General features: G+C 43.9%; 1 protein-coding gene across 1 annotated transcript in view; it reads right to left on the reverse strand.

Annotated features, from left to right (window-relative positions):
* LOC124613814 (LIM/homeobox protein Lhx2-like) overlaps positions 1 to 25,334 on the reverse strand; it is a 352,891-nt gene that overhangs the window by 181,082 nt on the left and 146,475 nt on the right. The window lies entirely within an intron of this gene.

Below are 25,334 nucleotides of genomic sequence, written 5' to 3' on the forward strand. Positions count from 1 at the left end.
TCTTGCAAAGAAAATCAGTCTCTTTACTTTATTGTCGCACCTCGTATATCACGATAGGATTCTGGCAGCAATGGTCACCTTCGCCGCAACTACGTGGGGACTCGAAATTACGAAGCCAGACTGCTTCCCATCCGGAGAGGAATACTGCTCAGGTTGAGCGGCGCTTTTAGAGCAACGCCTGTCCAAGCTTTCCTGGTTTGGTTAGATATTTGGTCCAAGGCACAGAAGTATGGTATCTAGGAGCTCATCGTTGGTTACGAAGAAGTAATTTTAAAAAATATATATAAGACTTTACTGGCCGGATCACCACTGACAGGCTCAAAAGGAATGGGTGCTTACCGAATGACGCGGTAAGACCACCACGGCGAGGACATGGATTACGGAAAGAAGAGATATGTGTAGAGTGGCTGCCCACCTCTCAGGCGGTGAGGCGTGTGCGATGCGAAGCGAGGGGTCGGCGTCACCTGCTCAGGTGGACACGAGCGCAGCAGGAGAGCCTTCCACCGGGGTGAGCAGTGTCTGTCTGTCATCCAGCGCAGCCCAAAGGGTTGTCTGCCGCAGCTGCGCCTGTAGCTATTCTCGGGCCGCCGGCCTTACTCCGTGTTACACCGAGTGTGGCCGATCGCCGCTGACAGGTCCGCTACCGGGGGCGGTGATTCACGCCGCAGGTGCTGTGCACGTGGTCCGCCAGTCACTTGTTCCGTACGGCGCCGGTACACGCTGCTTTTCAGTAGCGACCGCTCGACCCGCACAAAAGGGTTATGTGTCGATTACACGCTATCTGCAGCGGCTTTTGTTCGGGTCTGGGCGAAGAAGAGAGCTGCTGCTGGGCAATTTCACAGGGCTCTACGACTGCGTCAAAAAAGCATGCCTGCAATTTTCCAGTCATAAGGCTACGCTCATATGGTACAAATGGCGTTTATCGTTCAACAAAGAAACAGGCCGTGCAACACGGTATGGTTTGCGAGCGATAATCGTGCATTATCTTTCATCAGACTGATGCTTGGTTCCGCACTACTCTATTCACTATGAAGTGCATATTGTCTACAAGCAATTTTGAAAATTATGTCATAATTTGTTTGAGGAGATTTGATATAAGAGTACTGGTCCACGTACGAGATAGAGAATGGATGATAAAACGACAGGTTTTTTTTGCAGTAAATACTAAGAATAGAAAGCTATACACACAAGAAAGAGGGAACAAAATTAGAAACTGGCTCCATGCTTAAATGAACTTTGAACTCACTGTTTGACAGATGAATAGTTTCAACAGGATCTGTACGCAAGAGTGATCCAACTTCCTTTCTCTACAAATGCGGTATTTTAAATATCCAAAAAGTGGAACATACGCCTCGCGTCTAGAGCAAATAAGTGATCGATAGGACTATGATAAAATTTTTTATAGTTATTTCAGTCTTATTTGCGCACATAGTTAAGTTAGCAGGGATGGCTAGAGGACAAATGTAAAGATATAGAGGCGCATATCACTAGGGGTAAGATAGATACTGCCTACAGGAAAATTAAAGAGACCTTTGCAGAAAAGAGAATCACTTGCATGAATATCAAAAGCTCAGATGGAAACCCAGTTCTAAGCAAATAAAGGAAAGCAGAAAGGTGGAAGGAGTATGCAGAGGGTCTATACAAGGGCGACGCACTTGAGGACAATATTATGGAAATGGAAGAGGATGTAGATGAAGACGAAATGGGAGATAAGATACTGCGTGAAGAGTTTGACAGAGCACTGAAAGACCTGAGTCGAAACAAGGCCCCGGGAGTAGGCAACATTCCATTAGAACTACTGACAGCCTTTGGAGAGCCAGTCCTGACAAAACTCTACCATCTAGTGAGCAAGATGTATGAGACAGGCGAAATACCTTCAAACTTCAAGAAGAATATAATAATTCCAATCCCAAACAAAGCAGGTGTTGACAGATGTGAAAATTACCGAACCATCAGTTCAATAACGCACGGCTGCAAAATATTAACGCGAATTCTTTACAGACGAATGGAAAAACTGGTAGAAGCCGACTTCGGGGAAGATCAGTTTGGATTTCGTAGAAATGTTGGAACACGTGAGGCAATACTGACCCTACGACGTATCTTAGAAAATAGATTAAGGAAAGGCAAACATACGTTTCTATCATTTGTAGGTTTAGAGAAAGCTTTTGACAATGTTGACTGGAATACTCTCTTTAAAATCCATGGAGAAGAAATAAAAACTTTGAGGTTCGCCGATGACATTTTAATTCTATCAGACACAGCAAATGACCTGGAAGAGCAGCTGAACGGAATGGACAGAGTCTTTAAAGGAAGATATAACATGAACATCAACAAAAGCAAAACGAGTATAATGGAATGTAGTCGAATGAAGTCGGGTAATGCTGCGGGTATTATATTAGGAAATGAGATGCTTAAAGTAGGAAATGAGTTTTGCTATTTGGGGAGCGAAATAACTGATGATGGTCGAAGTAGAGAGGATGTAAAATGTAGACTGGCAATGGCAAGGAAAGCGTTTCTGAAGAAGAGAAATTTGTTAACATCGAGTATAGATTTAAGGGTCAGGAAATCGTTTCTGAAAGTATTTGTATGGAGTGTAGCCATGCATGGAAGCGAAACGTGGACGATAAATAGTTTGGACAAGAAGAGAATGGAAGCTTTCGAAATGTGGTGCTACAGAAGAATGCTGTAGATCAGATGCGTAGATCACGTAACTAATGAGGAGGTATTGAATAGAATTGGGGAGAAGAGGAGCTTGTGGCACAACTTGACTAGAAGAAGGGATCGGTTCGTAGGGCATATTCTGAGGCATCAAGGGACCACCAATTTAGTATTGGAGGGCAGCGTGGAGGGTAAAAATCGTAGAGGGAGACAAAGAGATGAATACATTGAGCAGATTCAGAAGGATGTAGGTTGCAGTAGGTACTGGGAGATGAAGAAGCTTGCACAGGATAGAGTAGCATCGAGAGCTACATCAAACCAGTCTCTGGAATCAAGACCACAACAACAACAACATATTGTGTTTTTGCCCAATCTACAGTATGTTGTCCATCCATATAAAAAACTACAGCTCATAAGCCTCTAAAGAATCCTGTCACATTAAAAATAATAATAAATGAGAAAATTTTGGAACAAATATCCAACTTCATTTATCTAGGATGCGATATGAGTTTTAACAATGACAAAGACATTGAGAAGAAGGTTAATAAAAGAAGGTTAATAAATATCAAGTTATCTGCGGAACAAATGGAAGAACTCTGGGAAGGAAACCAAGAAAGAAAACACAAATGAAATGTTACAAAGTCATGGCTGCACCTATTTTTGTACAAGGTCCCGAATTGTGGAGTGTAACAAGTGAAAACAAAATGGAGCTATAAGATCAGATTTAAAAATCTTTTCAGTTAATGACAAGATAGAAAAGAATGGAATGAAGTAGAAGGAACATGATGGTAGAATGACATTAGATAGGTTACCAAAAAAGATAATGAATTATCGATCACCTGGATAGAGAGAACTGGGTAGACAGCTTAAGCGATGGATGGTTGATAGAGACCGGAAGAGATGACGGTAACACTTAACTCTTGGAAGGACTTGATGGCGATGACGATTTATTTTAGTAGCAAGTTCCACATATTTCCGTTTTGTCCTCCACATCCGATCTCGCAACCACATTATTGTGAGGTGATGCTACAGTCGGAATTGACCGGTTGGTATGCGAGTGACGAAAAATCAGGCATCACCACTATTCGACCAGCAAGAGAAGGAGACTTTGTGACTTGCGGTTCCGTAAAGGTATTCGGTTAAATTCCAAACCTCTTCGCAGTTTCTCGTGGAATGACAGCATGTGACACAGTTAATGGTGACCGTGCTTCAGCGTCACATTGAAGTAGAAATTCATAATTTTTAAGGTTAGCACTACAAGTACAGATGCAAATTGACTTATTTTTTTGACAAATCACAACAGGTTTCGTCCTTATTGAAGGCCATGATCAAGTGGACGTAAATGTGAAACTGTCGTGAACTCGAAGGTTGGTTTAAAGACCACCGTAGTTTAATACGTAAGGTTCTATTCCACGTGGTATGCCATTGCCGAGGCCTTCGATCTGGATTACCCAGCCAATTATAGGTGGACCTCAAGTTTAATTCGGAATTCGAAACGAGGTGGTACTCGGCATTTTTCATATTAACACACATTGATAGAGGTTAAAAGAAATGATCAACTGAGATATGTTACTGGTTAAGTGTAGCGAACTACGACAAAAGTTCCTGCAATTCGCTAGGCTGAATCAATAACCGGTTTCATCTAAATCTACAGCTACATAGATACTCAGCAAATCACATGTAAGTGCCTGGCAGAGGGTTCATCGAACTACCTTCACAATAATTCTCTATTATTCCAATCTCGTATAGCGAGCGGAAAAAACGAACAACTATATCCTTCCGCACGAGCTCTGATTTCCCTTATTTTATCGTGGTGATCGCGCCTGCCTATGTGGGTCGGTGTCAATAAAATATTTTCGCATTCTGAGGAGAAGGTTTTTGATTGGAATTTCGTGAGAAGATTCCATCGCAATGAAAAACGCCTTTTAATTATGTCCAGCCCAAATCCTGTATCATTTCAGTGACACTCTCTCCCATATTTCGCTATAATACAAAACATGCTGCCCTTCTTTCAACTTTTTCGATGTACTCCGTCAGTCCTATCTGGTAAGGATCCCACACCGCGCATAGTATTTTAAAAGAGGACGGACAAGCGTAGTGTACGCAGTCTCCTTAGTAGGTCTGTTACAGTTTCTAAGTGTCGTGCCAATAAAACGGAGTCTTTGGTTAGCCTTCCTCACATCATTTTCTGTGTGTTCCTTCCAATTTAATTTGTTTGCAATTGTAATTTCTAGGTACTTAGTTGAATTTACTGTCTTTATTTTTGACTGAGTTATCGTGTAACCGAAGTTTAACTGATTCCTTTTAGCACTCATATGGATGACTTCACACTTTTCGTTATTTAGGGTCAACTGCCAATTGTCGCACAGATATGTTTTCTAAATCGTTTTGCAGTTCGTTTTGATCTTCTGATGACTTTATTAGTCGATAAACGACAGCGTCATCTTGCAAACAATCTAAGACGGCTGCTCAGATTGTCTCCCAAATCGTTTATATAGATAAGGAACAGCAAAGGAGCTATAACACTACCTCGGGGAACGCCAGAAATCACTTCTTTTTTACTCAATGACTTTCCCTCAATTACTACGAACTGTGACCTCTCTGACAGGAAGTCATAAATCCAGTCACATAACTGAGACGATATTCCTCAAGCAGGCAATTTCTCTGTAAGCTGCTTGTGTGGTACAGTGTCAAAAGCCTTCTGGAAATTCAGAAATACGGAATCCATCTTAAATCCCTTGTCAATAGCACCGAACACTTCATGCGATTAAAGAGCTAGTTGTATTTCACAGGAACGATGTTTTCTAAACCCATGTTGACTGTGTGTCAATAGACCGTTTTCTTCGCGGTAATTCATAATTTTCGAATACAATATGCGTTCCAGAATCCTGCTGCATATCGGTGTTAAGTATATAGGCCTGTAATTAAATGGATTACTGCTACTACCCTTCTTGAATATTGTTGGTAAAAGCCGGGTGAGGCTGCAACTGGTGATGAATAGCCATGAAGTGGATCAGTTAGCCTCTATAGACGTCATGTTCGTTATTTGTAACTTACATCTGCGGGAAATTCGCCACTTCACACTACTAGGATCGCCTCTCCATCGTTAAGAAATGAAAATGTCACGATCCAGTTCATCAATAGCCTTACGAATACGGCGAAAGATCAGCTTTAGAGATAACTATACGTTGTTCATAACCCATTTTCTGACTTTGTTGAACTGAATCACTTACACCCCTCTCACATTTCCACGTGTCCCCTTCGCCGTCCTTCCCATGTAACTTCACTCTTGCTGTTACAAGTCTGACTGCCACTACCCCAGACCGCAGGACATCTACTAGTGAACATTAATATGGAGTGTGTCCACACATCGCCTTTATGACGACTGGAACTCTGGTGGTGGCTCTGAGCACTATGGGACTTAACATCTATGGTCATCAGTCCCCTAGAACTTAGAACTACTTAAACCTAACTAACCTAAGGACAGCACACAACACCCAGTCATCACGAGGCAGAGAAAATCCCTGACCCCGCCGGGAATCGAACCCGGGAACCCGGGCGCGGGAAGCGAGAACGCTACCGTGCTACTGGAACTCTGCTGGCGACACTTTCAATGAGGTGTCTGAATGTCTGTGTTGGAATAGCAGCCTATTCTTCCTCAATATCCGAAACAAGGGAGGGTAGTGGTGTTGGACGCTGAGTTCATGAGTGAAGTCGACGTTGGAACTCATCCCAGACGTGTTCCACTGGGTTCAGGTCGGGACTCTGGACAGGTCAACCCATTTCAGAACTGATATTGTGCACAAACCTTTGCCTCATAGATGTGTTTTGTGTTATGGACCGTACTCATGCTGATACAATCACCAACTCCGATCTGTTCCTCACTGTACGCAGTACGCAATTCTGCAAAATGCGTTCACATACTCCCAAATTTACTATTTTCTAAAGTACAACAAGAGGTCCACAACGCCACCACGAAAAACATCCTCATACCATAAAACCACCTCCCCCTTACTTCACAGTTGGCACCGCACATGCTGGCAGTTAAGGTTCTCGACACATTCGCCAGATCTAAACCCTTCCGTTGGACTGCTACAGATTCATCATTCCAGATCATTTGTTTCTATTCGTCTGTCGTCTTTACACCACAACAGGTGTCGCCTAGTACTGACTAGAACAATTTGTGGCCCACGAGGAGCCGCCTGACCATTGTAGCCCATTCTTTCTAACTCTCTGCTGTGAGGTATGGGCGAGTTGTGGCGGCCTGGAAGTGTTATATGTTCGGAGTTGGGGCGGCCGCACAGGACGCTCGTCAAAGCCGCTGCCCGGCAGCCACCACGTGGTGCCTGCCGGACGTTGGCCGAAGCAAGAGGGGTTCAGCCCGACCGCGTGGCTGGGAATTCTATGGTGGCGCTGAGTCAATGAAAGAGACTTGTATGCCGAGAGTGCCAAAAATGGCGGACTTTGTGAAACCATCATGGCAGATATTTCCCAGTTCGTATAGAAATTAACAGCAGCCCGATGAATCATGATACCTCAAAAAGAAACGTGTACATTACCATTATTTGCAAGACGATTCTGATGGTATAATCAGATTTTCAATACCTTTATTAGTTTAAAGTTTAGTATCTGACGGTAAATTATGCAAGTAACACCCAGCAACGAATTTCCAAAGTTTAAACGCTTCATCCGATTTCGTCGATCGGCGTGTCTTTAGGAAGCTATTAGTGTAAACTTAAATTGGTATGAATTACAGGCATGTAACTTGAGTAATACATGAGTTATTGGAGGTCAAAGTAGCCGATTACTATCGATCGCGTCAGGCCATAAGTACTCCACAGTTACACGACAAAACGGATGTAGCATGCTTATACATATATTTATTTATCTATGTCTTTGTTTATTTCCGATATATACTATTCATGAAGAAATAGATTAAATGTTTACTGTGGTTTAGAAAGTACAGAGCCATTAGGCTACTGGCCTACCTTTTGTTCTATTCCTTTGATATGTGTTTCTTTAATTTGTTTATGTATTTAATAATGTGTGTTAGAGCGTGTTTATGGTCCAGCCGTAGGAATATTTATTTCATTTCAAGTTACTTAAATGTAAATCCAGTATTTAGAATGTGTTTCATTATGAAACTTCCTGGCAGATTAAAACTGTGTGCCCGACCGAGACTCGAACTCGGGACCTTTGCCTTTCGCGGGCAAGTGCTCTACCAACTGAGCTACCGAAGCACGACAGCCTTACTTCTGCCAGTATCACGGCCGGTACTCACAGCTTTACTTCTGCCAGTATCCGTCTCCTACCTTCCAAACTTTACAGAAGCTCTCCTGCGGACCTTGCAGAAGTAAAGCTGTGAGGACGGGGCGTGAGTCGTGGTTGGGTAGCTCAGTTGGTAGAGCACTTGCCCGCGAAAGGCAAAGGTCCCGAGTTCGAGTCTCGGTCGGGCACACAGTTTTAATCTGCCAGGAAGTTTCATATCAGCGCACACTACGCTGCAGAGTGAAAATCTCATTCTGTTTCATTATGTTTGTGTGGGTGCGTTGGATTGAAGATTTAGCGCGAGCGCTCTAGCCAATCAAAGCGCTCGTGAATGGGGAGACTGGATGGAAGCGAGTTCGGGAGTTCTGGACAGGACGGCACAGGACAAAGGGAGGATCAGACAGGACACACGAAGGGTTGGACGCGACGGCGCTACGGACGCAGAGTCGCGGGAAGGACTTGGAGAGTGTTCAGCGGTTTGCTCGTGGTCGCGGCATATAGAAATACTTCGGAGTGCCGACTTGAGCACTTGTGAGATTTCCGTGGCTTCTACAGTGAAGACGTAGTGTGCGTTTAGAGGTGAATATCTCGCGAACTATGTTGTCGTTCACAGCTAATTAAGTGCAATAGGAACCTATTGTTTGCCCGCATCTCGTGGTCGTGCGTTAGCGTTCTCGCTTCCCACGCCCGGGTTCCCGGGTTCGATTCCCGGCGGGGTCAGGGATTTTCCCTTCCTCGTGATGGCTGGGTGTTGTGTGATGTCCTTAGGTTAGTTAGGTTTAAGTAGTTCTAAGTTCTAGGGGACTGATGACCATTGATGTTAAGTCCCATAGTGCTCAGAGCCATTTGACCCATTTGAACCTATTGTTTCTTTGTTATTCAACCTATATTTTATTTAATTGCTGGACCATTGACACCAATAAGTGTTTTACACAAATATATCGCATTCTCAAAAGTACTTCTACTATCGTACTCACCATGTAATGTCGTTAAGATAGTACCTGCTGATTTTATTTCATTGCAATCTTTCATTTATAAACGTCTATGTTAATTTCAAAATTAGCAATTGCCGAGTGACAGGAACTTCGAACATTCGATCCCTGTGTGTATTCATATTGTATACTGTTGACTCAGCAGTATTTGGCTTCTAATGCAGTAACTACGTATCCCAGCCCCTAGACAACGAAACCAGCCAAAATTTTTTATACTGCAATGTTGAGACGGAGGGTACGTAGCTGAGGGCCAACATCAATTCATTTCGCATATTACTGTTAGAAAGCCCGCACTGCGCACAGTCATTGTTCCAGCTGGACGCCTTGTAGCACTTTGCAATACCAGACTCATTCTTTCTGATTATTTCACGCGATGTTTTTGCAATGCACGAGAATCTCGATGGTCTTGGTTTAGCTATGGTTGTTCTTTCGCATTTACACTTCACGATGACAACACCAATAGTCGATTCGTGCAGCTTTAGAAGGTTTGAAATGTCCATGATGGTTATGTCCTCAGTTGAGGACTAATGGCTAGACCACGTTCAAAATCGCTGAGCTCTCTTGAACGGCGCATTCTACTGTTACTGCTTCTCTTCTGTCACCACAGCTGTTTATTCTCATGAAGTAATAAGTGCTATCGACAGGGGATGCCCAATTGATTCCATATTTTTAGATTTCCAGAAGGCTTTCGACACCGTTCCTCACAAGCATCTTCTAATCAAACTGCGTGCCTACGGAGTATCGCCCCAGTTGTGCCACTGGATTCGTGACTTCCTGTCAGAGAGGTCACAGTTCATAGTAATAGACGGAAAGTCATCGAGGAAAACAGAAGTAATATCCGGCGTTCCCCAAAGAAGTGCTATACGCCCTCTATTATTCCTGACCTATATTAACGACAAAGGAGTCAATCTGAGTAGCCGTTTTGGATGGATTGCAGATGATTCTGTCATTTACCGTCTTGTAAAGTCATCAGATGGTCAAAAGGACTTGCAAAATGATTTAGATAAGATATCTGTATTGTGCGAAAAGTGGCAATTGACCCTGAATAAATAAAAGTGCGAAGTTACTCACATGAGTACTAAAAGAAATCATCTAAATTTCGATCACGCGATAAATCACACACATCTGATGGCTGTAAAATCAACTAAATACTTAGGGATTACAATTACAAATAACCTAAATCGGAACGATCACATAGATAATATTGTGGGTAGACCAAATCAAAGACTGCGATTCATTGGCAGAACACTTAGAAGGTGCAACAGGTCTACCAAATGGTTCAAATGGCTCTGAGCACTATGGGACTCAACTGCTGAGGTCATTAGTCCCCTAGAACTTAGAACTAGTTAAACCTAACTAACCTAAGGACACCACAAACATCCATGCCCGAGGCAGGATTCGAACCTGCGACCGTAGCGGTCTTGCGGTTCCAGAAGGCAGCGCCTTTAACCGCACGGCCACTTCGGCCGGCTAACAGGTCTACCAAAGAGACTGCTTACACTACGCTTGTCCGCCCTATTCTGGAGAACTGCTGTGTGGTGTAGGATCCGCATCAGGTGGGACTGACGGATGACATCGAAAAAGTACAAAGAAGAACAGCTCATTTTGTATTATTGCGAAGTAGGGCAGATAGTGTCACAGACATGGTACGTGAATTGGGGTGGCAATCACTAAAACAAAGGCGTTTTTGGTTGCGACGGGATCTTCTCATGAAATTTCAATCACCAGTTTTCCTCTCCGATTGCGAAAACATTCTTTCCGCAGCTCGTGGACGTGTGGTAGCGTCCTCGCTTCCCGCGCCCACGTTCCCGGGTTCGATTCCCGGCGGGGTCAGGGATTTTCTCTGCCTCGTGATGACTGGGTATTGTGTGATGTCCTTAGGTTAGTTAGGTTTAAGTAGTTCTAAGTTCTAATGACCGTAGATGTTAAGTCCCATAGTGCTCAGAGCCATTTTTGAAAACTTTGTGTTGGCACCCACCTACATAGGGAGAAATGATCATCACGATAAAATAAGAAAAATCAGGGCTCGCATAGAAAACTTTAAGTGATCGTTTTTTCCGCGCGCCGTTCGAGAGTGGAACGGTAGAGAGACAGCATGAAGGTGGTTCATTGAACCCTCTGCCAGGCACTTTATTGTGAATAGCAGAGTAATCACGTAGATGTAGATGTAGACAGTACTGCGCGCCCCCTTATATACTGACGGGACCGCCCCTAGTGACATCTGGTGGTAAATTCCGCACTACACAGGAATGTCCTAATACTTTAGTGTAGAAGCCATGCGGAGTAGCCGCGTGGTTTGAGCCGTCTGGTCACGGACTGCGCGGCCCCTCTCACCGGAGGTTCGAGTCCTCCCTCGGGCATGGGTGTTTGTGTTGTTCTTCGCATAAGTTAGTTTAAGTAAGTTTAACTAGTGAGTAGGGACCGATGACCTAAGCAGTTTGCTCCCTTAGGAATTCACACACATTTGACCATTTTTGTGGTGTAACCGCCAGATACCACATTTGCTAGGTGGTAGCCTTTAAATCGGCCGCGGTCCGTTAGTATGCGTCGGACCCGCGTGTCGCCACTATCAGTGATTGCAGACCGAGGACCGCCACACGGCAGGTCTACAGGTGTACAGCCGACTTTGCTAGCGATGGTTCACTGTCTACATACCCTCTCATTTGCAGAGACGACAGTTTAGCATAGCCATCAGCTACGCCATTTGCTACGACCTAGCAAGGCGCCATATTCAGTTACTATAATGACTTCAAGAACGTATTCTGAACAGATAATATTGTGAATCATGTACCGTCAACAGCGACGTTCATCATTAATGGATTAAAGTTAAGTATAAAACTAATTACGTCCGCTTTCTGAATTCTCATTCCTTGTCATGTTCCAGACCTCACGTCAGTATAGCTCTTCCCTCTTCACGCCAGTCTGCGTGAGCTAAAACGCGTGCATTTCGGCCTCCACTCGCAACACGGTGTTGGCTCTTCTGCTAACACAAAAATTTTTGTAGTGTAGATTTCGGCAGACAGTCTTCCGTGACGATTAAGATTGTGCTCATCTTCGAAGGCGCGAATTTCTACTCACATTACGCGCAGCTTACAAAGAGAACCCTTTTCTGCAATATCGCAAGTCTTCGGTGAGTCAATAAGGCGTCTTCCTCCTCCGCAGGCAGTGGCGCGCCGTGGTAATGACTGCCGGCCGCCGTGCGCTACCGTGTGGTTACCGGCTGACCGCCCCGCTGCTAATGGCGGTCGCCGGCGACCAATCGCCGCGCCCCTAATCACGGGTCGCGCCTCTCATTAAGATAATGACGGAATCCTTGCGCGCTCCTCGGCCGCCGACAAAAAGACCAGCGCCGGGCCCCTCCTAATTGATGGCGCGCACCGCTCCACCGCCGGCGGCAATTTGTCGCTCCATCGGCGGCTCGCGCCGGCGTCGCGACGCTGCGCGCGGCACCTGGCGCCAGCCTTCTCGTCATTAGCGCCCGCCCTCTGCCTTAAACCGCGAAGAGGCATTTGGCTCCTCTGTGCTCACCGTGCACCGTCGCGCGAGCTGTAATTTCGACACTCGCCGTGCCGTCTTCTACTGGGCGTACAATAGAAGAAACGTTATTACGCTCGTTGAAAAAAAAAAAAAATCTTCAATATGGACATTTTAAAGTACGCTTCTTTAGAGGAGCGGCAGAATGACTAGAATTCGAAGCCAACGAGGGAAGTTCTTGCTTTGACAGTGAAAAGTGATTTGTGTGTTGAAACCGAACAAGGCAGTGCAATGGACTCTCATTTGTTAGAACGGCGGTTCAGATTCACGTCCGAACACTTGCATTCAGACTTCCTTTGGTTCCCCTCAACTTAAAACTTCCCTTTCGTTCGTGAGATTCCGAGATGGTGTCCCACTTGCAGCTGAGACCGGCAGAGACGCACCCTTGAACCGTCCTCACACGGACCGAAGCCGCTATCGTTGACGTGGACGCGGACGAGACATTTGATCTCACGACAGCACGGTCGGCACACGGGACGAGCTGGTTAACGAATTTTGCGTTCTCAACGCTCTCCAGTAGCAGTTGTCGGCTTTCTTTGGCTCGCAAACCGCACAGTTTACTGTATTAAAATAAAAACACCAACACTGGCCAAACAGGCCCAACGGTGCCGACCGACCGCCATGCCATCATCAGCCCTTAGGCGTCAACGGATGCGGATATGGAGGGGCATGTGGGCAGCACACCGCTCTTCTGGCAATCGTCAGTTTTCGTGACCAGTGTCCCTACTTCTCAATCAAGTAGCTCCTCAACTGGAGATATATATATATATATATATATATATATATATATATATATATATATATATACTTATGTCGATGTATAGTTGGTTCGTTTTGTAAATAGTATTTGTATTTTTACGCTGGGTCTGGCCTAGGGAAAACTATGCTGTCGAACGAATACCTCGATAGGTCGTGTGGAGAACAAAAGTGTTTAGGATCTTTGGTAGTGTGAACTCGGTCGCGTGGAGCGCGGGCAGAGCAGAGGGAGTCTGGCTGGGGTAGTGCAGTGGAGCAGGTGTGTTGTGGGACGCTCCCGCGAGTTGCCGCGCTTTCGGGGTTGGGCAGCATGTAATTGCGCTCGACTTGCTACGATAGTTTCTGACACGGTGTCGCGGACGGGAAGCATTAGCTGGCGCACATCAAGAGCCCGTTTCGGCTGGTGACCGTGTCGAGAAGGAGGCGCGCCAATATCCAGATTCTGCAACAGCGACGGCCGACAATGAGTGACTGTCGCCACCTCCTCGATCGACGGCTTCAAACCTTCAATCAACCAGCAAGGAAGACTGGAAGCACGTAAAGTTTTAGAGCTGTATGGCGGACCTCAGCTTTTAAAACTGTTGCATCACAAAAATACAGCAACTTAGCATGAGCCTTTGTTGCTCATTGTCCTAATTGCATTACCAAGCAGGGTCCCTTCCTTTTCCGGAATGAACCCGAGTGTCGTTGAAATTCAAACGCCAGCATTAAAGTAATATCATTCCATTTTACTGCTTTAATTTCAAAGTTCAGTTAAGGTATTCATAGCTGGCCACAATATATAGATTACACAAGCACAAATTAAGAGTGCGAGCTTTGTTACCATATTTTAGCTTACCTGTGACTGCAGCTCAGCTTGGTACGTACTAAATTTTACTATTGTTAATTGTTCAGAATCATTTAATTCAAGTTCAAAGTTAAATCTCTTATTTCTAAATTGCATAGATTCAAGTAGCTTTTGAAATGATTGTTGAGGTAGCCCAAGACTAACTTTATTTTATTGAATTTCGTAGTGCTTCAGAAACAAAGTTCACTATTAATATCAGTCACTAAATTAACTTTCAATTTTCCGGTCTTATTAATTCTTTTGCTAAATCAAGTCAGAGTGTAGCGAAATTTATTACTTCTGACAAACATTCAGTTTTCACACAGCATGTGTCAACCTTCAGTTGCCACGCTTTTAGTGCTACTTGTATGTGCATTAATCTTTCATTTTCAGTTATATAGTAGTTGTCCATAGGACTGGCGACCGTAATTTTCCACAAATTTCAAATATCTAATTAACGCCAATTAATTGTTAACGTAACGACCGCACATTTACTTTATTTATTAATTTTACCCTTTTCTCAAAATTAATTTTCACCAATTTCATTTGCATTTTTCCTTTCATTTAGATGTCACCCTTTCCTCCCTCTTTACCGACAAATTAATCTCGGTGACGATTGCTTTTCCCAAATTTCCATTAGGTACACGCGGTTTAATTTTTCACTGTCATTAAGGACGATAAGTGAGGGGGAGGTTACAGGCTGCTAGTCAGGCCCGACAATGCTTAACTTTGGTGGTCTGACGGAAACCGGTGTTACCACTGCGACAAGGCTGTTGGCTCTGTATTGAAATGGACTCACGTAAAACAGCTGCGTTAACTCTATCAACGACTGTCAAAGAAGAGTGGATAAACTCGCGAAGAAGAGTCTGGACTTGTCCATCGCTTGTAAAGTCAATTTCTGTTAGAGGAACACTACATAATACTGTACAATGATCCGAGATGCATACTAATAGAAGTGGTTCGTCAGGTCAGCTGAATTTTCGTTAACGTGTAATGTCTAATAAAATCAATTCACGCCCGCATAATATCAATTTTTCGATGCTGCATCGACTAACAAATGTCTAAAATAATGTACTTCATCATATAGATGCCAAGATCGAGATTCGTTTTGTAATTTCATTCGAACAGAAGAGGAGATTTTCTCGAAGCTTCCAGAATGAGATTTTCACTCTGCAGCGGAGTGTGCGCTGATATGAAACTTCCTGGCAGATTAAAACTGTGTGCCCGACCGAGACTCGAACTCGGTACCTTTGCCTTTCGGGAGCAAGTGCTCTACCATCTGAGCTACCAAAGTACGACTCACGCCCCGTCCTCACAGCTTTACTTCTGCCAGTTCCTCGTCTCCTACTTTCAAAACTTCACAGCTCCTCTCCTGCGAACCTTGCAGAACTAGCATTTCTGGAAGAAAGGTTGTTTGATAGGCAAAGTTCCTGAGTTTGAATCTCGTTCCGGCACACAGTTTTAATCTGCCAGGAAGTTTCTTGAAGCTGCTCAGCATCATTGGTTGGTTGCCTGAATTGGGGAACGGGTCCGAACAGTAAGGTCTTCGATCCCATGGGATTAGGGAAGGTCGTGGAAAGAAGTCACCGTTTCCTTTCAAAGGAACCAACCCGGAATATGCCTGAAGCGATTTAGGGGAACCACACAAAACCTAAATCAGCACGGCTGGACGCGAGTTCGAACCGTCGTCCTCCCGAATGCGAGTCCAGTGTGCTAACAAGTGCGCCACATCGCTCGGTAGCAGCATCATTGAAAAGGACATTTACCGGCAAGATACAAACACGATCCAACCCATAAACCCAGAGGAAGGTACAAACATTTTACAGAAAGTTTCGTAGTAGCAGGAACTTCTAGTGTGCAACTTAAGCTTGCTTTCAGACGTAAACTGTCATTCACATTAAGATATCTGGCCACTCAAGGACACTTCAGTCGTCAGTCTTTGCAAGAAGAATTGCAGCAAATACATTATTTATAATAAATATCACAGACTGTTGAGATAATACCTCTATTTAGTGAGAGAGAAAGACTCAGAATCGTTTAGAAAATAAAAGGAAAAAAAAATCTGGAAGTAGGTGCACGCTACTTTTTCCACGCAACTGATGTTAACACCACACTATCAACTGGTCTACAGCTTCGGCAAACCAACCCGGGCCTCCGCACATGCCATAAACTGTGCACAGACAGTAACTTCTTAAGTCATTATTTGATACTTAATACGCAAACTATATGAAAAAGACTCAATTTTGATACATCGTCATTGTGTCGTTGCATTGAAACGGTATACTTTCGTAGCACACAAGTTACAACATTAAAAACATCAGCTATAGGATGTCTTCATCTAAAGATATGGAGTTCCCTGTCATTTTATTACAACAAATCGTAGCTAAAACAAAGCCTTTTCGAGAGATCCTCGACTCGCTGATGCTTTGAAACAACGTATGACCTTAACACGTACTCTATGAGAAAGAAAACTCACCAAATACGATAATTAATACCGTACAATTTGTCACATCTCACGGGCCTAGCTATTTTCCACGAGGCACAAATCTAACCAGCCAGACTCTTTAGTTCACGCTCGACAGTGTAGTGGTATGTGGAATCCCAGGCTGTGACGTCACCACTCCTCGTCCACGTGCGTTTTCACGGCCCGTTAGAGGACGGCTTTAACCGTGTGCAGCGCGCGAGGTAAATTAGGCTACGTAGCCTATTGCTAGCGTCGATTTAAGGCCATAAGACCCACAAGCTGCCGCGTGGAGCGCCAGTAGTAAGACTTTTACACAGAATGGACTGCAATTAGTAGCGGCCACTTGTGGCGTTAAACTAGGAGGAGCGCCGAAGTGCAAATTTTGTATACAAGGCGTATCACAGTTCGTAGTGACTACTGACAAATCGCAGTGGCTAATGACTACAAAAAATATGACGTCACGAATTGTTGGAATAAGAACAAGAAACAGAGAATGTCAGGCCAGAAATAGACCTCTGCTCATGCCAAAAACAATCGCACAACTAAAGTTAAATTTATAACGGTAACCTAAAATGGTCATGTGGCACAAACAAAAAAAAATTAACAGTGCTTCCGAAAGACGGGTGCTTGGATTGGTATGGAAACCACTAATTCGATTACAGCGCGCACAGGGCACTGCATAGGCCCGAAGCCCAATAAGTTCCATAAATTGGGTGTTTACAAGATTAACTGCAACGACTGCGACAGTTACTATCGGTATTTTGATATACCTGTTACTTAAAATCCGACTTGATTGCGAATTTTTTATTCATATGACCGGTTTCGGTTCATTCAGAACCATCTTCAGATGTGATATTTCAGTTACAGGGGTAACCCGTCCAAATCCAGCAACTTTCACATGATGTGACGTAGCATGTGAAAGTTGCTGGATTTGGACGGGTTACCCCTGTAACTGAAATATCAGATCTGAAGATGGTTCTGAATGAACCGAAACCAGTCACAAGAATAAAAAATTTGCAATCAAGACGGATTTTAAGTAACATTATAAAATCATTGATTGCTGTTACCCCATAAGACATTATGTGTGTTTTTGCAAAACTTTGATATACGCCAGGGAGCACAATTAGTCTCAAAATAAAACAGCTTTCGCTCACATATTGCTCCTAAATGAAATACTATGCAGCACACTGATGAAGGGCTAGAAATGCTACATTACACTGAAGTAACAAAAGTCGTGGGCTAGCGATATGCGCAATACAGAAGGCGGTAGTAACGCGTACAGGGGGGGTAGTGCACTGGCTGAGTCGTCATTTATTCTCAAGTGATTCACGTGAAAAGGTTTCCGACTCGATTATGGCCGCACGACGGCAATTAGTAGACTTTGGATGTAGAATGGTAGTTGCAGCTAGACGCATGGAACATTCCATTTCGGAAATCGTTAGGGAAGTCAATATGCCGAGATCCACAGGCTCAAGAGTGTGCCGAGAATACCACATTTCAAGTATTGCTTCTCACTACGGACAACGCGTGACCGACGGCCTTCATTTAATGACCAAGAGTAGCGGTGTTAGCGTAGATGGTGAAGATGTTTGTATTGTGGGGCGCTCAACTGCACGGTTACCAGCGCCCGTACAAATTCCCAACCTTCTCTCACTCCAGTCTTGCCATTGCATGAATGATGATGAAATGATGAGGACAACACAAACACCCAGTCATCTCCAGACAGGTGAAAATCCCTGACCCCGCCGGGAATCGAACCCGGGACCCCGTGCTGGGGAAGCGAGAACGCGACAGTGAGACCACGAGCTGCGGACCGTTAGCGTAGAGTTGTCAGTGCTAACAGACAAGCAGCACTGCGTGAAATAACGGCAGATATCAATGTGGGACGTAAGACGAATATATCTGTTACAGCAGTGCGCCTAAATTTGGCACTAATCAGCTATGGCAGCAGACGATCGACGTGAGTGCCTTTGCTAAAAGCACGACTTCGAGTGTAGCGCGTCTTCCGAGGTCTTGACCATATCGTTTGAACGCTAGACTACTGGAAAACCGTGCCCTGATCGATGAGTTCCGATTTCAGTTGCTAAGCTGAATGTAGGTTTCGAGTGTGCTGCAGATCCTACCAAGCCATGGATCCAAGTTGCCAACAAGGCACTGTGTATGCTGGTGGTGGCTCCATCATGATGTGGGCTGTGTTTACATGGAACGGACTGAGGCTTGGTTTTGTTTAGCTACTTGGAGACCATTTGCAGCTATTCATGGACTTCATGTTCCCAAAGAATGATTGAATTTTTGTGGATGATAATGTACCATGTCACCGGAACATAGCTGATCAAAAAATGGTTCAAATGGCTCTGAGCACTATGGGACTTAACATCTGAGGTCATCAGTCCCATAGAACTTAGAACTACTTAAACCTGACTAACCTAAGGACATCACACACATCCATGCCCGGGGCAGGATTCGAATCTGCGACCGTAGCGGCCGCGCGGTTCCAGACTGTAGCGCCCAGAACCGCTCGGCCACAACGAACGGCCACAGCTGTTCGTGAACTTTTTGAAGAACATTCTGGACAGTTCGAGCGAATGATCTCGCCACCCGGATCACCCGACATGAATCCCACCGAAAATTTATGGGACATAATCGAGATGTCAGTTCGTGGACAAAATTCTGCAGCGGCAGTACTTTCGCAATTATGGACGGCTATATGGGCAGCATGGCTCAATATTTCTACAGGAGACTTCCGACGACTTGTTGAGTCCATGACACGTCGAATTGCTGTCTTGCGCCGTGGTAAAGGAAGTCCGACACTATATTAGGAGGTTTCCCTTGATTTTTGTCACCTCTGTGTCTGCTGAACCAAAGGAAACTTGATTTGCTCGAAGAATTACAGATTTGTTTCAGTATGAAGAAGGCCCTTGATGGATGAACAAAAAGATTTCACCAGAATGATTTCTGCGGTGTTTTCGATGGAATGTTGCAGAGAAATTAGTGTTTTCGAATTTGCGGTCACATATCTGCGGTCTAGGCTGTGAGTACATTTGCCGGCTTCCTCTATGAAGCAGTGCCTTCCTGCAGTGCCGTTAGAAGAGTTCCCCTGCTTCACCATGCGAGGTGGTGCCCCTCACCATCAGTTGTCACCTTATTTCGACTGATACGTTTGTCTCTCACTGCATGAAGAATAACATTGTAATTCCTACCACTTGCAGTCTTATAATTACTGAATATTTTGCTTTTCATGTACAGAGAGGTCCATTGATAGTGACCGGGCCAAATATCTCAAGAAATAAGCATCAAACGAAAAAACTAAAAAGAACGAAACTCGTCTAGCTTGAAGGGGGGAAAATGCGGCTTCCTATTTAAAAAAACGCAGTTGATATCCGTTTGACCTACAGGGCTATTACAAATGATTGAAGCGATTTCATAAATTCACTGTAGCTCCACTCATTGACATATGGTCACGACTCACTACAGATACGTAGAAAAACTCATAAAGTTTTGTTCGGCTGAAGCCGCACTTCAGGTTTCTGCCGCCAGAGCGCTCGAGAGCGCAGTGAGACAAAATGGCGACAGGAGCCGAGAAAGCTTATGTCGTGCTTGAAATGCACTCACATCAGTCAGCCATAACAGTGCTACGACACTTCAGGACGACGTTCAACAAAGATCCACCAACTGCTAACTCCATTCGGCGATGGTATGCGCAGTTTAAAGCTTCTGGATGCCTCTGAAAGGGGAAATCAACGGGTCGGCCTGCAGTGAGCGAAGAAACGGTTGAACGCGTGCGGGCAAGTTTCACGCGTAGCACGCGGAAGTCGACGAATAAAGCAAGCAGGGAGCTACACGTACCACAGCCGACGGTTTGGAAAATCTTACGGAAAAGGCTAAAGCAGAAACATTTCTTAAACAGGAGATTGGAAAACCGATGGATCGGTCGTGGTGGAGATCATGATCAGCAATTCATGTCATGGCCTCCACGCTCTCCCGACTTAACCCCATGCGATTTCTTTCTGTGGGGTTATGTGAAAGATTCAGTGTTTAAATCTCCTCTACCAAGAAACGTGCCAGAACTGCGAGCTCGCATCAACGATGCTTTCGAACTCATTGATGGGGACATACTGCGCCGAGTGTGGGAGGAACTTGATTATCGGCTTGATGTCTGCCGAATCACTAAAGGGGCACATATCGAACATTTGTGAATGCCTAAAAAAACTTTTTGAGTTTTTGTATGTGTGTGCAAAGCATTGTGAAAATATCTCAAATAATAAAGTTATTGTAGAGCTGTGAAATCGCTTCAATCATTTGTAATAACCCTGCATGGCAGCACCATCTAGCCGGCCAACCATAGCGCCATCTGGTTTCCCCCTTCAAGCTAGACAAGTTTCGTTCTTTCTAGTTTTTTCATTTGACGCTTATTTCGTGAGATATTTGGCCCGGTCACGATCAATGGACCACCCTGTATACCCATGTTTTATTAATGATCCTTCGATCTCTGGTCGTTTCTTCTAGTTAGTTCCTTGTGGTATTGCAGCACGTAAAATGTAATCCACGGTAATTTTTATTCTTCATTACTACGTTACTCTGCAAAAAGAAGACATGCGGTAGAATTTATTACTTATTGTGTCAATCTTTGTAAATGCAAGCGGCACCTACCGGCGTCGTTGGCTGCTTCGGCTGGCCAGCAGGAGCTCTTGGATATTTCAGTTTAGCTCTGACGTGTCATTCCAGGCAGGTCGGTCTCCAGGCATTTCATTTTCATTCTTTAATTTATGCACATTTTATAAAGATATCTACTTCATGCGCCAAGCTGGCTCGCTCCTTTGTAAGCCTGGAAATGTTATTTCTCTCTCATTTTATGATCATTGGTCATATACAGTGGCGGTCAAAATAATAGAGCCACCTGGCAAAGGTTTGGAATAAAGTGCACATTTATTACTTGACATGTTTGAACTATGATGGAAACCATTACAACCGAGTCACATTGTACTATAGTCAGTTATATCGATAACACAACACAAAATAATCAGTAATAATCGATAATATTCAAAAGAATACCAGACCACAGGGTCAAAAAAATAGAGCCAATTGAAACAAATATATTGTACTTGATCTCAGTCTTATGAAACGTACAGGAACAGTCTTTTTTGCATAGGACTGCATTAGTACTTCGTGGGGTAACCCTTATTTTTGAGGATTGCCCTGCATCTCTTACCCATAGAGTCTACTAAACGCCTGCATTCGTCACTACTGATCGCATACCAGGCTCTCTGGATTTCTTCCCACAGTTTTTCTGACGATGCAGCTTTTGAGCGGTCAATTCTCTTGTCTAAGATCTCCCATAAGTTCTCAATGGGTGATGCGTCAGGGGACTGAGGTGGCCACTCTAATACTTCGATATTGTGCTCTTGAACAAACTGCCTTATGATCCTTGCAGTATGCTTTGGATCGTTATCGTGCTGAAATTTCCATTTCAGCGGCATTTCCTCTTCAGCATAAGGCAGCATCACATTTGCCAAGATGTCTTTGTACATTTCTGCGTTCATTATGCCGTTGATACGGTGTATTGGACCAATGCCGTACCACGAAAAACATCCCCGTACCATAACACTTCCGCCACCGTATTTCACAGTTTTTAAAGTGTACTTGGGATTAAATTCCTGGTTTGGTGGGCGGCGCACATAGACTTTTCCGTCTGAGGCAAACCTATTAAACTTGGATTCATCGGACCAAAGGATGTTCCTCCACCAAGTATTAGGTTTTTGTTCATTTCTCCGGGCAAAGGCTAACCTTTTCCGAACATTAGCTTGTGAAACATGTGGCTTCTTTCTTGCAATGCGCCCATTCAATTTTGCAGATCTCAGTCGTCTTTGAATCGTTGAGGTTGATGGTTGAACATCATGTTCGTCGCTAAACAAAATGGCTTTCAGTCGTGGTGTTGACAAAAATGGGTCTTTCTTCACTTCCCTAGTGATGAGTCTGTCTACGCGAGGAGTAGTTACACGAGGTCGCCCCCTGTTCTCCACCTGCGGCTTTGTTTGTTTTGACCGTCTCATGGCGTTCTGGACTCGTTTTCGCGAAACGTGCAAGACATTGGCTATTTTATTCATGGACATCCCACTTTTGAACATCCGGAACATTACTATACGCTCATCTTCACTGGTATGCTTTGCTCTGCCCATCTAGACGAATGTAAACAAAACCACACGTCAATTTACATACAAAACAACTGCATAAAAATCAATTTAAAGGCACATGTGTAAAGCGGCTCTATTATTTTGACCCATAAGATTCTTACCTTTATGCCTCTTTTCACACGTCTAGCTCAAACGCTTCCTTTCGGACGACTAAAGATAGCAGCAACGTCTTCCCTGATGTTGTCTACAAGGGACTGACAACACGGCACTCGTGGCGATTTCGCGAACTAATAGATATCCTAGTTCTTAATCTCATCAATAGAGGTGGCTCTATTATTTCGACCGCCACTGTAGCTACGGAGAGGAGTAGCGCAGTTGTCAGCACACTAGACTTCCATGCGAGAGTACGACGGTTCAAACACGTATCCGGCCATACGGATTTGGGTTTCCCTAAATCGCGTAAGGCAAATGCCGAGATGGTTCCTTGAAAAGGGCACGGCCGATTTCCTTCCCCATCCTACTCCAATCATTCCCTAGTCCGAGCTTGTGCTCCGTCATGGAACATTAAACACTAATCTCCTGCTGATCACATAGCTTTATTTATAAAATAATTACGCACTATCTAGTTTGTGTGTTTACAGCTATGGAACTGCTGACAATTTTTGTAAAACTCTTTTTACAATATCACCTGCTGTACAATTGCAAATAATGGGCTTTCGATGTAGTTTTTCCTAATAGAACTGGCCATTAACCTTCTTTATTACCACCGTCTTGCGAGATTAGTGTATTTTGGTATATTTTTAGTGCTACTCTACATTTTGATGTTTTTATTGTTGTGACTTGGCAAGACAGCTAAGCCACTATGAGATAGCCGAAAGGCACGCGTTTAAGCTCACGCAGGCTGGCGTGAGGTCTGGAACAGTTAAAGGAGTTGAGTCTAATAAAAAAAAGTACGTAGCTTCTGGAATACTTAACTTTAATCCATAATTGGTGAACATCGGACTGACGGTACATGCATCACAAGATAAATAGCAAATGATAATGGCGCCTTGCTAGGTCGTAGCAAATGACGTAGCTGAAGGCTATGCTAACTATCGTCTCGGCAAATGAGAGCGTAATTTGTCAGTGAACCATCGCTAGCAAAGTCGGCTGTACAACTGGGGCGAGTGCTAGGAAGTCTCTCTAGACCTGCCGTGTGGCGGCGCTCGGTCTGCAGTCACTGATAGTGGCGACACGCGGGTCCGACGTATACTAACGGACCGCGGCCGATTTAAAGGCTACCACCTAGCAAATGTGGTGTCTGGCGGTGACACCACATTTGTCATTTGGTTGTCGCATAGGATTTGTCTTTTATATGTGGCACGTTGATAGTTAATTACATAGGTAACTTCTCACTCTTGTAAATTTTACTTCATTCCTTTGTTAATGCTACATTTTTTAGAATTATTTTAACTTAGGTACGAATTTTCTGGATTTTAGACTTAAATTATTGATAGTTATCTAGGAACTGTCTCTTACGTACGGCATAGTTCCAGTCAACTATATAAAACAGGTTCCCAATCGTCTAATATTTTCATCCCGTTGTTATTTTTATAATTTAAAACTTATCTGCAATTAGGTGTAGGCGTTTTTAAGTTTTTGTCTTCAGTTCTTTTTGCAGGTTTACTACCTGGTTCGCTCACGATGAAGTTTTTCACTACGTAATGTCGTTCTCTCGTAGGCCCACAACACGAATGCATGGAACTGCATCACTGCATCTAACAATGAAGTTTTTGCTGCATGTTCACTGCTTTTTGACAGTTTGGGTGGCATGTCATCTTAAAAACAGTAACATGTTACTTATACAGTACTGTTAAGTGAATTTGTTGGATATCCACTTTTGGAGTTGGCTCTCCTCGTCGGCCGGAGTGGCCGAGCGGTTCTAGGCGTCACAGTCTGAAATCGCGCGGCCGCTACGGTCGCAGGTTCGAATCCTGCCTCGGACATGGATTGTGTGATGTCCCTACGTTAGTTAGGTTTAAGTAGTTCTAAGTTCTAGGGGACTGATGACCCCAGAAGTTAAGTCCCATAGTTTTCAGAGCCATTTGAACCATTTTGGCTCTCCTTACATATTTTGTTCAATTGTTTACATTGTTTTATATCCCACTTACTTATTCAAAATTTTGTTTTCTACTTTTTCTCTATTTGTTTACATATTTTACAGATCTCAAGACGATTGTAAAAGACAACCGAGACAAATTTTCGTGCTTTAATTGTATAAGGAAAAAATGTTGTCTAGACATTAAAATATTTTTTCAATTAAAAAAGGATTATTGCATAAATTTCTTGGAAATATTTGAAAAGTAGCCTTGTCATACATTCTAAGTGCCTTTTTTTCACAAAACACGTTTTCTTCCAAGTGCCGACTCGTGGAGAAAATGTTTCAATCATTCATTATCTGATGCTACGTGGTATTTGAACAAAGGATTGCTTCCCTCTGGATTTCCCACCGCCAAACGTAAAGGTCACTTCCATTTAGCTGATACAAAGTTTTTGTGGTAAGTGGGGTGCATGTATGCTTTTGTTTGTACCAGCAAAAGATCTCTGTAATAGAAGGAAGTAATTTGGGTTTCAAAAATAGAAAAAAAGTTGGAAACCAGAACACACAAAATAACATATGTCTGGAAAACACATGAAAAGGGAAAAACTAGAGACAGTGTTCTTGG

The sequence above is a fragment of the Schistocerca americana genome, chromosome 4 (genome assembly GCF_021461395.2).
Source record: "Schistocerca americana isolate TAMUIC-IGC-003095 chromosome 4, iqSchAmer2.1, whole genome shotgun sequence".
Lineage (NCBI taxonomy): Eukaryota > Metazoa > Arthropoda > Insecta > Orthoptera > Acrididae > Schistocerca > Schistocerca americana.